Source organism: Barbus barbus (assembly GCF_936440315.1).
Source record: "Barbus barbus genome assembly, chromosome: 33".
Taxonomy (NCBI): domain Eukaryota; kingdom Metazoa; phylum Chordata; class Actinopteri; order Cypriniformes; family Cyprinidae; genus Barbus; species Barbus barbus.
In genome coordinates this window covers 13,808,478-13,823,396 of record NC_136761.1, presented here as the reverse complement: position 1 = coordinate 13,823,396, position 14,919 = coordinate 13,808,478, and positions in this window count along the sequence as shown.

Below are 14,919 nucleotides of genomic sequence, written 5' to 3'. Positions count from 1 at the left end.
GTGCACCGAAGTTGATGAGATTTCGGTAAAGCTATCAAGAACATGTCCAAGTTGCATTTCATTATCCTATGTAAGACAAAACGGAAAAATATAGTTTGCTTAAAGAAAATGAAGCTCGTTTACTCCCAAATTCTCAGTAATATAATAAAAAAACATATATATAAAGATGTTATTTAATTTACAAAATATTTATACATATAATGATATTTTGTTGTACTGCTGTTGATTTAATTTAAAAAATCTTTGTGCTACTGTAATACAGAAAAATAATGTATTAAAGTAACAAGAAATGAATGAATCCGATTAAAGGGAATTTCAAAAGTAACTCTAGGCGATGAGAATTTAGGATGAGAATTTGCTGAAAATATTGTCTCAATGCAAAAAATCCTAATGGTCCTAAAAATCATTCATTTTCTTTATGCAAAATAACATGTATTATAGGGTGAACTGCAACCTGGACGTGTTTTTGTGAGATTCACTTAAAATATTGTTTATTTTTTTTCTTCATCATGCAATGGCCTTTCTCCTTTTTTTTTTCTAAACAAAGAACTCTAACATTCCCTTTTGAGGGAGCCTCTTGCATATCATGAATGTAAAGATCATCTCTTACAAATATTATGTCATATATAACTTACCCTTCAAAGTGCAATGCGCACAAACATGTGAATAAAATTAATGTTTGTCTGACTGTAGGCACACAACTGAAAAACATGGCAAATCTGTGTTCGTGTAGTGAAGTAGACATTCCTTGTGCATGCATTGGCAATTTTTTTTCTGAAGTGCATTTTGCATTTCTGGTTCATCAGAAACTGTTTTGATGATTGGTATTAAAACCATTGAGCCTTTTTGCTGGCCTTTCTCTGTACCAGCTGTGGTAGTTTCTACATTACAGTCATTGGAAATGTTTTAAATCTTTAAACAGCTTTATCGGATAAGCTGGAGTTTCTGTCGACCAATCGAGAACAGTTGTACAGAACAGTACCGCGTTGATGGTAAACATTTTGTAATTGTGAATGAATATCAGAAGAGTTTTTCAACAATTTAAAGATGTCTTGATCTTTTTCCAAACATGACATTCCTGACATCACACTTGTCACTTTTATGCTTCGAAATATGAATTGCAAAAGATTTCAAGTTTTTTTGTTTAGTTTTGTATACAATCCCATACTAATTTTCAAAGTGTCTTCATAGAAATGTTTGGATTCTACCTCATCATTGAGAAAAGACTTTAAACGTGGTTATTTGGAGAGTCATAACTCTAATGCAAGCATAGTGAACATTTTTAGAAGAGTTGCAAAAAAACCAACTTTAAGTATCTTCATCAACAAACATGTCGGTAGCAGGTCTTCTCTCAGAGTCTCAGCTTTTCTTTTGATGCTCTTGATCATTTTGTTTATGTCACGGAATGCAAAAAAATATATAAAGGGGATTTGTTATTTGAATGGTGAGTGACACTTTTGTTTGTTGTTTAAACTTATCCAGTCCCATTATGGGCAGCACTATTTCAGGACTCTGCAAACAAACAGTTCTCAGCTGTAATCAGATGTCCTTTAACTAGTTTATCGACTTAGTCTTCATTATCCGATTTCATATTAGCATAACTCAAAATACCCTCTTAAACTGGATAATGAATATTGCACATGCAGTCCTAAAGCATTTCCTGTGCTCTCCATTATATTGAGTCAATGATTGTACTAACCTATAATAACACTCATTATTAATGTGGGATTTTCACTCTGAGAAAATCTATAGAAAATTAGGATCATATTTGGAAACGGCCACTGTATTCCATTGGTTTTGTTTTATTTGATGTTCTTTTTTTTTTTTGCATTGTTCAAAGGTTGATTTATTGGTGGCATCCACAAATGGACTTTTCATGTGGGAGATGGTCTGTTACACTGTATACTATTATATAAGATATGCTTTTTCTTTTTCATAATAAAATGGATTTATGACATTCTGAGCTCAATCAATGTCTTTCATCTGCAAGTTCTGTCAAACATTTGACTGAAAATCTGTTTGGTGGTACTTCGTAGATCATTCTAGAATTATGGTGATATTCCCAGCTGTTTTTTATTTGCAAAATGAAACTTATCAAACATGCATTATACCTAATGTGCTAGACTATTAATATTTTCTCATTTCTGACAAGATCATACAAAATTATATGGTTTTACGAAAGGAATTAATTTACCATTGGCTGACCTCTTATTTTGTCAATGGTGTTACAACTACTTAAAATTAGTAGAACCAGTAACTTGACTCTAAAATATTTGAAATATTTATTGAAATGGTACATTGTTTTAATATGTAGTGTTTATTTTATGTTTTTTTTGTCTTTAGAATATGTATTTTTATATTAGGTTAACACATTAAAATTAAGCAATTTTATTACGTTTTTTTTTTTTTTTTATAATTTACGGTTATTACATTTTTATTTACATATATTTTTAATTTATATTTTATTACCTTTTTTTGTACTTTTTCTGTTACAATAGCCACATAGAGCAGTGAGATGTATATTTCCATGCCAGAGATTTAAACATTAAAGAAATAGTTCATGCAAAAAAATAACATTTGCTGAAAATGTTGTCACCCTCAGGCCTTCCAAGATGCAGATGAGGTTGTTTCTTTATCAGAACAGATTTCTTAGAAATTTAGCATCACACATTTTGCATCACTTACTCACCAGTGGATCACTGCAGTAAATCGGTGCCGTCAGAATGAGTCCAAACAGCTGCTAAAAAAAAAATCACAATAATCTTCAAGTAATCCACATCCAGTCCATCAATTAACATCCTATGAAGAAAGAAATCCATCATTAGCATTATTATGGGTTATGAACTATAGTTTGGCCAAAGTGATGATTTAAACTTAATATGCTTTCATGATGGATTTGTTTCTTACTATTACAATTTGTTCCTTGTGTTTGGATTACTTGTGGAATATTGTGATGTTTTTATCAGCTATTTGGATTCTCATTCTGACGGCACCCATTTACTGCAGAGGAGCACTTCTTGGATGGGCCAAAGGGGAGCAAATTTTCATTTTTGGGTGAACAATTGCTGTAATAGAGAAGTAATTTATGCAATTGCATGTTACTGTTAATAACTGTTATAAAAGAGAATGACGGACAGCATCTGCGCATGTTGAAGGACATCGATATAACATAAAAAAACAGGTTTTACACTGATGTAATTTCACTATGACCACCAGATGGCGACAAACCGTCACAGTTTCTAACAGCTGCTAAATCCTGAAAGTTCACCTAAAAGCATTTTCTTCTTTATTATCTCATCATTCTTTTGCACAATATTGTGTAATGCTGACTCAAGTAAAGCAGAAACCCTGCATGAGCGCCATTTACCAGATGCTTTAATGCGCTTATGTGCTCTTTGACACGGTCTCTCTGCACATGCAGCAGTAAATACTGTGTCCACCATCTGCTGGTTTTCATTTAGCATATTTATTTGTGGTTTCTTTGTTTATTTGCTACTCCTTCAATGGCTTTTCAAGGGTTTCCTTTTCAGATTGTTTTAGTTGTGAAGCTTTCAGTAATTACTTGCTAACCCTCTTTTGAAGTGTTTTGAAGGTATACCGTCATGCTGTGCATGTCAATAAGCAGTATAATGACATTATCAAGACCACCTCCTTAAAATGACGCCCCCCGCAGATAAACAGACTCAATTAGATTCCATACTGCTTTTCTATCAAAAGTAAAAAAAAAAAGTCGTGACGTATTGTCAAGTATGGTGACCCATACTCGAAATTGGTGCTCTGCGTTTAACCCATCCAAGTGCACACACACAGCAGTGAGTAGTGAACAAATGCACACACACACACACACACACACACACACACCGTGAACACACACCCGGAGCAGTGGGCAGCCATGCTGCAGCGCCCGGGGAGCAGTTGGGGGTTCGGTGCCTTGCTCAAGGGCACCTCAGTCGTGGTATTGAGGGTGGAGAGAGCGCTGGACATTCACTCCCCCCACCTCAAATCAAATAATGATGAAATATTGAGCATATATGACCGGAGGGGATTATTTCTGTCAATGTGTTCCTGTACCAACCAAGGCTCTGCATTTGATATTTTCCAGAGAGCATGTTTCCGATAGGATCAGCAGATTGGAGGTGCATCACAGTGTTGCCTAAAGGCAGGGAGATTCCTTGCAGCGTTTTTCCTTTGGAAAACTTATGATCTGTTGTCTCCTATGTCCACTGTGCCCTTTCAACATATGGCTGAACCTTGACTGAATTACTCAAAGTCTCAAAGCAGGAATGTGACATTTCAGTAGGACTTTAAGATATCTCTGGCTCAATCTATTTCTGTGGTCTAACCTTAAAGAAAGCCTGGTTTGATAATCGATTAGCGTTTGATACTGCCTTGGTGCCTCAGTTTCAGGATACTACACTTTTTGACAATGATTCATTTTTAATCTACTTTAATTCTCGAAGAATCACAGTATTATCGATTGCTAGTTTCACTTATAGCTTTCTTATAAGCACAGTTTTAGTGACAATGACATCTATATTGGATAAAATTGGTGCAAGATGCTTTTATTTGTTTTGTATCATCAAAGCAGGCTTTTACTCTTACAATTACAATGTGACTTGTGACAGTGAGTATATAGACCTTCAACACTGCAAACACCAACAGGTTGAATTCACTCAAAATCTTGGAGTAAAGGCGTTATCACAAATGAAATAATGATACTTCTCAAAACCAGTGTTTACCTGTGTTTTTATCTAATGTGCTAATTAGAAACAGTGCACTTAACCACTGAAGTTGCAGCGTGCAGACTAAGGTTTACCTAAATTCAAGTTCAAAGAATTATGGGTATTTCTCATAACCCCAATTTTGTACTTGGCAATTTTGAGTTAACACTTTTATTTTTATTTTTTTATTTGAAGCCAAATAGGTTTGATATTTCAAGCAGTTTTTAATTAAAATTGTATTAATTTGTCATGATTAAGGTTTATAGTGTGCTTATATGTGACCCTGGACCACAAAACCAGTCATAAGGGTCCATTTTCCATTTCTTTTTTTTTTTTTACTAGTGGGTGCAGGACACTATAGTTCATTTATGTAAGTGAGGATAGCAAAATAAAGTGAACTGTGGCATATTATACCCAAAAATTCTTCATTCAGTGGACTACCAGTAAAACTGATACAAATCTGGGACCAAAAATGATTCAGACACTTTGACCTGACCATGTTTTGCTTAAGTGTTTTTCTTTAATTGCTAATGTGACCTTTTTACACCACAGACTGAACATAATTAAGCATTGCTTGGTAATTGGTTGACCTAAATTGGTATTATGTTATTGTGTACTTAAATTTAACAGCTGAATAATTTTTGGTTGATTGTCATCCATTACATACCTTTCTATCAAAGTAATATGACATTATCAAGATTAATTTGTTCATATTTTAGGCCTAGTTCATATCAACTATAGTGAATCAACTGTGATAATGTGAGAAATGTTGGTGTCTGAATAAATTTTGGTTTGACTGTATACCGTTTCATCTGATTCATCTTCAAACCTCATGACTGTTCTCTAAACATAATTAGAAGAGAGTGGACGCAGACATAAAATATTTGGACACTTGTGTGTAATTCAACAGAGCAGTGTTCTTTTCATTTGAAAGGAAAGATCTATCCATTAGACTGAGATACAGTTTCATCTTTCAAATGAGCTTGAAGGTTATTACATCTATCCAGTTGGCAAGCCATTAAACATTGCTGTATTAATTCAATCCAAATCATCACACGTGTGGCCCGTTGCAGTAACTCATAAGTCTGTAAAGTCATGATGAGTGTTGATCTCGACCACGGAATCGACTGTTTATTTATGGGCTGCATGAGCCACTTTAGTTTGGCAGTTTCAAAGGCTTCCATTCAGCCAGTGATGCCGTCAAACCTGCGTCACTTGACTAGAACAAGGCGACCATCACATGACGCCTCTTAGCTCCGTGTCGTTTCATGTGGATGCTATCTGAGAGATTCTTTCAGCTGTGTAACCAGCCAGAAGGGGAGATGCACTTGGGTTTTTGCCGCTGCCTGGAAAGAGGGAATATGAATGTGTGTTAAAATGTAATATGCTCTGTTTAATGCTGGTTGATGGCTTTTCTCTGAACGCTAATAAAGAGAACAGGGTCAGCCATGTTCAGCACGCAACAAAATCACACTGTTTACTCTTATCGGGGTAAAACTTGAGGGGATTTTAAGAGAGAGTTGGTGTCTGAGGGCATGAGGCCTTTTCATCACTGAGTGACTCAGATAAAGCCGACAGGGAAGGACCTCTTGTGGAGAATTGGGAATCCTCCAAGCGGTTTCTCGCTTTCCCTCCCTGTGTAGTCTTACAAATGACTCAAAATTGATTCGTATCTCCCACACTTTCCATGCTATTCTGGCTTCTTGCCAAATGGTCCTGTCATCCATCATCTTGACCCATGGCGGGTTGCTGTGTCACAGAGATGCCTCCGTCCAGCAGAAAGTTCATGGCATTTATTGCTCGTAATGGATTGATTGGATGATTGCGTAATTCGATTCGATATCCAGTGGCTGCCAGGAAGCTTTAACCAACTGAATCAGAGTGCTGTTCAATTAATGGGAAGGTTAGTTAATGCGATTTAGAGTTTTGCTGTTCTTAACGTGTTCTTACTTCAATAGGGTGATGAGGCTTCACAGAATGTTGCTCAGTCTGAATGTACACAAGAGCCTGTGCATATATACGGTATGTTGGCACTTCCATCTGAGCTTTAATTTGTAGAAACGCCCATCCGATGCGTGTTTCTGTCCCTTGTTTTTAGCTTTGCTTTAGCTATGCAAGATATGAATTGAGTATGATTATAAAAAACTGCTTGTGTAATATCTGGTTTTGTAATCGAGGTTGTGATTCAGTGCTCTCATAAACTTACATTAAATGTTCCCTTTCGTTTAAGTGCTGCTCTCACAGCTCTAATTATTACCCCTCTTTTATAACATGCTTTTATTACCGCAGAAATATTTTCACATGCAACGTTACGCACATTGGCTCATTGTTCACAGCCTGCACATTTAATGTAATGTCTGTTTTATATGGATGCCCTCAGCATTACCTCCCACTAAAATTTTACAGCACGCCTGTGAGGCTGCATGCAATGTGATCTCACCTATTATGGCTTTTTCTCCTTCACCAGGCTGTGTTTTGAGCTTTGCTCTCTTCCCGGTCTTGTAAACCACTGTGGTAGTATCAGATGATAATTCAGTTTTATTAAAGGTATAATCCAAGTTTGATACAAGTTAAGGTCCATTAACAGCATTTCTATCATGACAACTCTAAGAGGGTAATGTACATGACAATGTTAATATGTTTAGTCTTGGCGGAATAGATTTGCTATGCTGCTGCTGCGGCAGAGCATGTACCGAGACTTGCTACTGCCAATCCATCCACAACATGCTGCTGTGAACATGTCAGAAATACTGCTACTTCACATATAACATATACGAAATAAGCCCCATATTTAGCATACATGAATCAGGCCGTAACAGATCTTTACAGGTGGAGCTGGGGAAGGTGGAGGGTTTCTGAAGCATGCTGCAGCTGCTACAGCAAGCACTAGATAGCCAATCAGCTGTGCCTCGTGATGATGTCATTATGTCAGATTGTGTTAGACCTATTGGACTGCACCATCTAGAGTTTCATGACAGAACTTTGGAATTGTAGCATAATGTTGATTACCATCTTTTTTATCTGAGTTATGGTGAACCATTCACAGTGGAAGCAAACGTTTTGACTGTGAAGATTATAACTGTATTAAAGCACTTACCTTAATTATGTTAAAACTTGTATGTATGACAAAGTAAATGTATTATTAAATAAATGTACAGTAACAGTAACATGCTGTTTGAATGCAATTTATTGCAAGTAAACAGTTTTGGGCCATCTTGTAATTTGCACTGAAACCTGCAAGGTTTCTGTGTGACATCAGACATGATTATAATTGAACAAAAACAATCAATGGCGGACAGGGGAGTGTTTGTTAGAAAACAGTTATTATTTTCAGAAAACCCGTTTGTCTACATAAAATATATTTGTCTTAATTCTGTAGCAGCTTGTCAACTAATGTGCTTCTGCTCTTTACATTTTTAAATTAGGCCCTGTGCCATTCTTATTTGACAGAACCTTATGCCAGACCACTTAAAGCCCATGTAAAACCCTCGCTTTGTTGGTTTTAAACAAGGCAAAGTGCTTTTTACGGTGATGGAGTTGATCCATGATCTATGGTTGGGGGAGAATAATGGAATACTTGGGTGGCGGGGAATATTGACTAAAACACTAAAGTCTGCTTTACACACCATTTGTCTTTGGAACAGCTTAGGGAATGTCATAATGAAGATAAAAGGCATCTTGTGATGAAAATGCGCATGTAAGCATGCAAATGAACTTTCAGTCTTTTCTGATCTACGGCTGACCCTGCAATAAGGTCATGCATCAGATTTGCACTCCAAACCGGAAAAGAGTTTCTCCTTGACTACACAGATTACAGCAGAGCTCCACCGGCAGAGGAGTCTGGATTCCTTATCAAAAACACACCAGAAGATGGTAAGCAAGGTTCGATTAGCTTCAGGAACAGAGATAGGTCTTTGAACACATGATAGATTCAAGCTGGAGTGTGTTAATTCCAGATTCAGCCCCATATTTAATCTGCCCTTCTCTCTGTTTGCTTTTGATAGACAACGCTCTGTGAATGTGCATTATCTTCTTGTACTTTCTGTGACAGTTTTGAGTCTCGGTAAACATCCACGCTCAACAGTTTGCTGAGTGCAATGATTAGCATATCAATAAACTGTCGAGACAGACATATTTATACGGCCAGTCTAACTGATAGGCAAACGCTTTCAGAAAGCATCTAAACTATTGTCTGCAACTCAGACAATCAAGGAACGTACATTTTAACTAATTAAAGATGGTTTCTGGTTTAAGACTGATAAGTTCTTATGACAGCATTTGTAATATGCTGTTTATGCCACAGAAAATAATTTAGACTTTTGCATAAAAACAAACAATTCACAGCAATCAACCTCAGTAAGACGTTTTTGAATTAAGTCTGTTATGCTCACCAAGGATGTGTGATATTGTGAAGTATTAATTTAAAATAACTGTTTGTATTTTAATCTAGTTTAAAGTTTTATTTATTCCTGTGATAGTAAAGCTGTATTTTCAGCAACTGTTACTACAGTCTTCAGTGTCTTCAAATGATCCTTCAGATATTTTGGAAAACCTTGAAATCTTGGAAGTGACGTGTGACTAAGTATGGTGTCCCATACTTGGAATGTGTTAAGCTGTTCACATTTCATGGCCTTGTTGTTTAAGCACCAAACTAGTTGTTTGTGGTTTGCAACCTGAGGACAAACTACCATACCGTGCTGAGGACCAGCATTGAAAACACAATATTTACTGTTCTTTTCAACAGGAATGAACCTCAAAGAACATCTTATAAAAGGCTATTCAATCTCAGCAGCCTTTTATCCAAATGATAAAGTTTGTATGAAATAGGCTCCCTTAAGCAGAGCTATTTCTCAGAAGGTTGTTGTGTCAAGCAAGGTGAGAACAGTATTCATTAAGAAGTGAAAGAAGGTCTTATGTCCTAGTGCTTTGTTTGGGGGGCAGCAAGGCTTCTTTCTAAGAGCTTTAGGTCCTTACGCTTTCTGCTCCAGGTGCTTTTAATGAATCTTCTCTCTGACTGTTCAATAGCTCACCTAAAAGAATTGCTGCTACTAGCATTTGACAGCTAAATTGGTCCAAATCCACTTCTCAGTGATACGTTGTGAATAACATTGATAACTGCCTTACGTTTACTTTCCATGGTGCACAGATTGTCAGTTTTGTTTTTTCACTAAGCTTCTGTCATTTTATCCAGTTGTCTAAAAACTGAATTGGAGAAATCATAATGCTCAATATGGCAGCTGTCTTACAGTGAACAGAGCCAGTAGTCTTTTTATAAAGCCATCTTCTGCTGATTTATATTATTTAAAAGTAACACTAACAAACAATTCCTGATATTTCATTCTTTTCCCATTTAAGAGCTGTAGGCTATTTGCCTGATTCTTCACTCTGAACTGCCAGGGATTATTTTTTGTCCTCTAGTGTTATATTATAAACACAATCAATCATATTTTAGCTGTAGGAACAGTTCTCTGATGATGAAAATCAATACATATTGATATAGCCTTCGGTTCAGTCAGTAACAGTCAGTAGTGCATCATATTTTGGAGGCTTTGGTTTGCTTTGGTGAGATATAGCTTAATTTTATTTTTATTTTTTCCTGTGATCATGCTGTTCGCCCAAAAATTTGAATTTCATCATTATTTATTGTTTCAAACCTGCATGGATCTCTCTTTTTTTTTTTTTCTTTTTTTTTTTACTTGAAACCTGCTTTAAAATAATTAAAGTGAATGTCAAATGAGGCTGGCAAAAGCATGAAGCACCATAATAGTGTGATGCAAGACTATAATTAAGTCTTATTATAATTAAATATCCTTCTGATAATTGTATGTGATTAACAAACCACATTTTATTTGTTTTTCACTGATAAACCTTTGCAACTGGGTCATTAACTTTGATTTGTAAAGTAATCGTTCAGACTGGGTTGGTGAACTGGATCACCTGGTTAACCTGCTAGACATGATGACTACTGTGGTGAACTTTCTTCACCGCTCCAGTACTTTTTAACACTTTTGTTATATTAAAAGGTTCAGCCAGGATATTCTACAGAACTTCTGCTTTTGTGTTTTGTGTTTTACAGAAGAAAGTGAGTCATACAGGTTTGGAACAACATGAGTGTGAATAAACAATGACAAATGTTACATTTTTGGGTGAACTATGCCTTTAAGAAAATATTTTAAAGCAACTTAGTACTGAAGGAAAAATCTTTTCTCAGGCACAGGTCGAAGGGCCGTGTTCACTCATGTTTGACACTGCTCATATCTGTGGGATTCTGGTTCTCAGCATGAGAATAGGAAAAAACTTGAGCTTTAGTGCTCTTAGCTTGAAAGTGTTCCCTTGGTCTAGAATTAAATTTTGCGGCAGTAAATTTTCTTTGAAGTGTTATATCACATTATGTTGGCTTCCTGTTGAGCAGTGTGGAGGGGAAGGGATTGACTTCATGTGAAGCCCGATCATCTCTAAGATTAGTCATTCTCTCTTTTTCTTTTCCTCAATTTAACACATTGTCAACCAAAACATTAAACAGTATTTAACAAGCTCCACAGAAACGCCAGCATGTACACATTTTACTTACTACTTGCATGATGTTATCATTCTTGTTTTGCTGATATTTCAGTCTCATTAAAAGTTAGTTTCATAAAAGACGTGTTGCTGTAGCAACTGTTATCCAGTACACAAAAGTTGAAAGTTGCTTCAAACCTGATGATTAATTTCCTTTATATTTTAAATATACTAATCCTGTGCTTCCCTCAAATGTGAATATACAGTCATTATAACTGAATGTGAAATAATTGAAAAGCACATTAGACATGGTCCATATGCTCTAAGCAAGATGGTGGCAAATAGTCTATTGACATAATCATATGGCTTTAGAAGATTTTGAATATAGCACATTTATGGTACTTTTATGGTCTTTTGTACTTTGCCATCATTTTTGGAGCAGTTTTCACTTTCTTTGAAAACAAAGAGCAACTTTGTCATTCTGTAAAAACTATTTGTTTTCCATGGCTTATGGAAAATCATACAGGTTTTGAACTACATGAGGTTGAGTAAATAATGACAGAATTATCATTTAACCCTAAAAGTTTGGCCTTAATCCTTAATCCTTTAAAACCAGTTGAAAATGGCAAAGTCTATTTGGTGGTGCAGGATAAAAGTCAGTAAGATGGCGTCTAGTAATGAGGGTGTTTTGCTCATTTCAAGGCATGTTGAATTTAAAAAGGATGGCAAAACGTTTTTGTCTGGCTGTGGAAATGCTATTTAGAACTCCTCAGTTCCTGTGGATTGTCTGATGTCTGATTCAGGATGCTTGCTGATTATCATTTGAGATTAAGGAACCAACAGGTTAATTCTTTGTATGTGATTAAACTAGTGCTCAAACTAACTTTATTTGGATAATCTCTTGACTAATTTTTTTTTTTAGATGCATTAATTAACGAGACAAAGAAATACATTTTTTTTATTTCCATTTTATTTTATTTTCATAAACATTTTTTTTTGTTACTATTGGTGACCCTCAGGTTATCCAAGATGTAGATGAGTTTGTGTCTTCAATGCAGCAGATTTGAGAAATTGAACATAGCATCAGCTGCTGCTGCTTATGTGTGTGTCTGTGTGTTGGTTTGTGTATGCAAAAAATTAATATTAAAATATTTAATAAGAACACAGACCAACTGATCAATAATGACTTTTGTTCTCAGCTGTTTTCACTGTGGATTTGCTCAATTATATGTTACAGATTTACTCAGCCCCCACAATCCATATGCCTACATCTGTTTTCTTTTCTTTTTAACTGACTTTTGTGCATTGCTAATGTTTTAGAGTAAGGCATCTAATATGTAAATGATACTCTAGGGCACTTGAACTGATTTTTGGCTTTGTGGTATATTCATTTTTATCATCCATCGCCCTATGGGATCGGAAGCATACGGTGTTATTTCTTTCAAAGTGCATTAGCATCTAACACCAGAAAAATCAATCCCAGCCCTGGGCAAATTAGTTTTGGTTAAGCAGGTGGTTAAATAAAGATTCACTGATGAATGATGAATATGCCACGGATAGGTCAATACTCTGCTCCCTCTCCCTCAGGACCGCTGGGCATGACAATGTTGCATTGCATATGACCTTGAAGTAATTGAAGAGATGGTTAGTTTTTGTTTTATGTGAGACTGTGTTAGAAAATGCTATTTTTCTTTTGTTTTGTACCTTTCATCCTTATTTTCAGTTCCCACTGAGGAAGAGTAAGAAGCTCAAGGCTTCATGGGATTTCCTTCTGTTTATTTTTTTCTGTCTCACACCTTTCATTGCACCAAATTTCCAAGAAATCTCTCAATCATGTAACGATTTTCAGAATAGTCATGCTATTGAAGAATAGTCATGCAAAGCATCAAAAATCTTTCTTATTTGGTGATAATACCCTGTAGCATTTGTGTGGTTGCATTGCACAAGGACACAACGCAAAGGGATGCTTTGTGTGGCTTTTTATTTTTATTTTTCAGGGTTAAATATTTTAAAATGTTCAATGCAGGCCATTATGCATATACTTACACACCACTGTTTCTCTTAATCATTTTTTGGCCCTTTGATAAAAGGCCTTTATTCAGTTAGTTTTTTTGCTTTGTGGAAACTGGAAACTGTTTGGCTGTATGAAACTAATTACTGGTGTGCGCGCGTGTGTGTGGTCTGAGTGAGTATGCCTTAGTCATAGAAGGAAAAACAGGGCACAGATCTCAGATTTTATCCAACACCGTAAAATTAGTACGATATTTACATTGCATGTAGGATGATGCAGGCCCTTTCGAGATTTATCGCTCAAGTGATTTATTGCTGAAGGGCTGAAGCAGGACATGATTGAAGCACCACTTAGATTTATAAAGACATTAAACCCTCTCTATATAATCATAATCTTATCAAAATCTTTGTGTATGTCCCTAATTGAATTAGACCATAAAAGGACCACAGGCTGAATTAAATGGATGGGGGCACAGCTTAGCCTGTTGTGATTTTCAGTGTAGTCACTTATTATGATCATACAACTTGAGTTCTCATATAAAAAACAGTTCAAATGTCTTAAAGATGTCATTATGTGCAGTTTCTTCATATTTTGTTATAATCCCTAATTGCATTAGATGTCTTTATAAGTATTATACATCATTATGTCTTTTATAAGCTATGTTTGGGAAGAAAAGCCCAGTTATAAGGGCTTAAATACCATGCATTATCTGGTCAATTTAAATACATTTGATAAATATAAAAGATACATCAGTACAAAGGCACATTTCAGATATCTTCACAGGTTACTAAATTGTCTGCTGTCAAGTTAACAATAACTTCTGACAACATAAGGGCAAACAGCATTATATTATGTAATATTTTTTTATGTAATGTTGTTAAATGTTTTAAAATTGTCATGCTAATTTGTTAAATGTCATGTATGTTGTGTTTTGCTTTATTTAAAAAAAATGTATGTTAATTTTATGTTGACAAAATTGTTTTGTCATTGACCAATTATGTTTTATGTGATTATATTATTAAATGTTTTGTCTTAATTATGTTTTAATGTTATTTAATTTTAAGAAATTTAGTTATGGTTTTAGTGCTATGTTCTGTTTGATGTGTTTTTAGTATGTTGTTAAATATTATGTTTTATGCTATTTAATTGTGTTATTTTATGTTGGTAATTGTTTTATTGTCAACATTAATGTTAATACCAGCAGTATGGCTCATGCCTTCAAAATACCTTCAGTTCTTGGAAGGTCATGCGAGTTCTGAAATGTTTGCAGTCTGATAATGGACCACACTTACGATTATTCATTTAGCAAATGCTTTTATCCAAAAAATACGGCTATTCATTAAGAAGAAAAGCCTCTGGTTATTTGAGATATGAAAGAGGTGGAAATCTGCTTTGCATTCTGAGCTCCTGAATTTGCCATAAATGTTCAGTGATGTTTAGATATGCTCGACTGGGGAGACGTTTTACTTCATCCTCATGCTTTTCAGTTCATCCAGCCATCTTTATGAGGGGATTAATTTAGCAGAATAGGGAAACATCATGAGGGAAGAATGTTTACAACTTAGGCTGCACCTCGTACTGAGAAATGGCTGTTATCGGATTATACAGAGTAATTATAGGACATAATGAGGTTCATGAAATGGGTTGCCCATGTCATTATAAATAAACCATCGGTCCCACTTTATATTA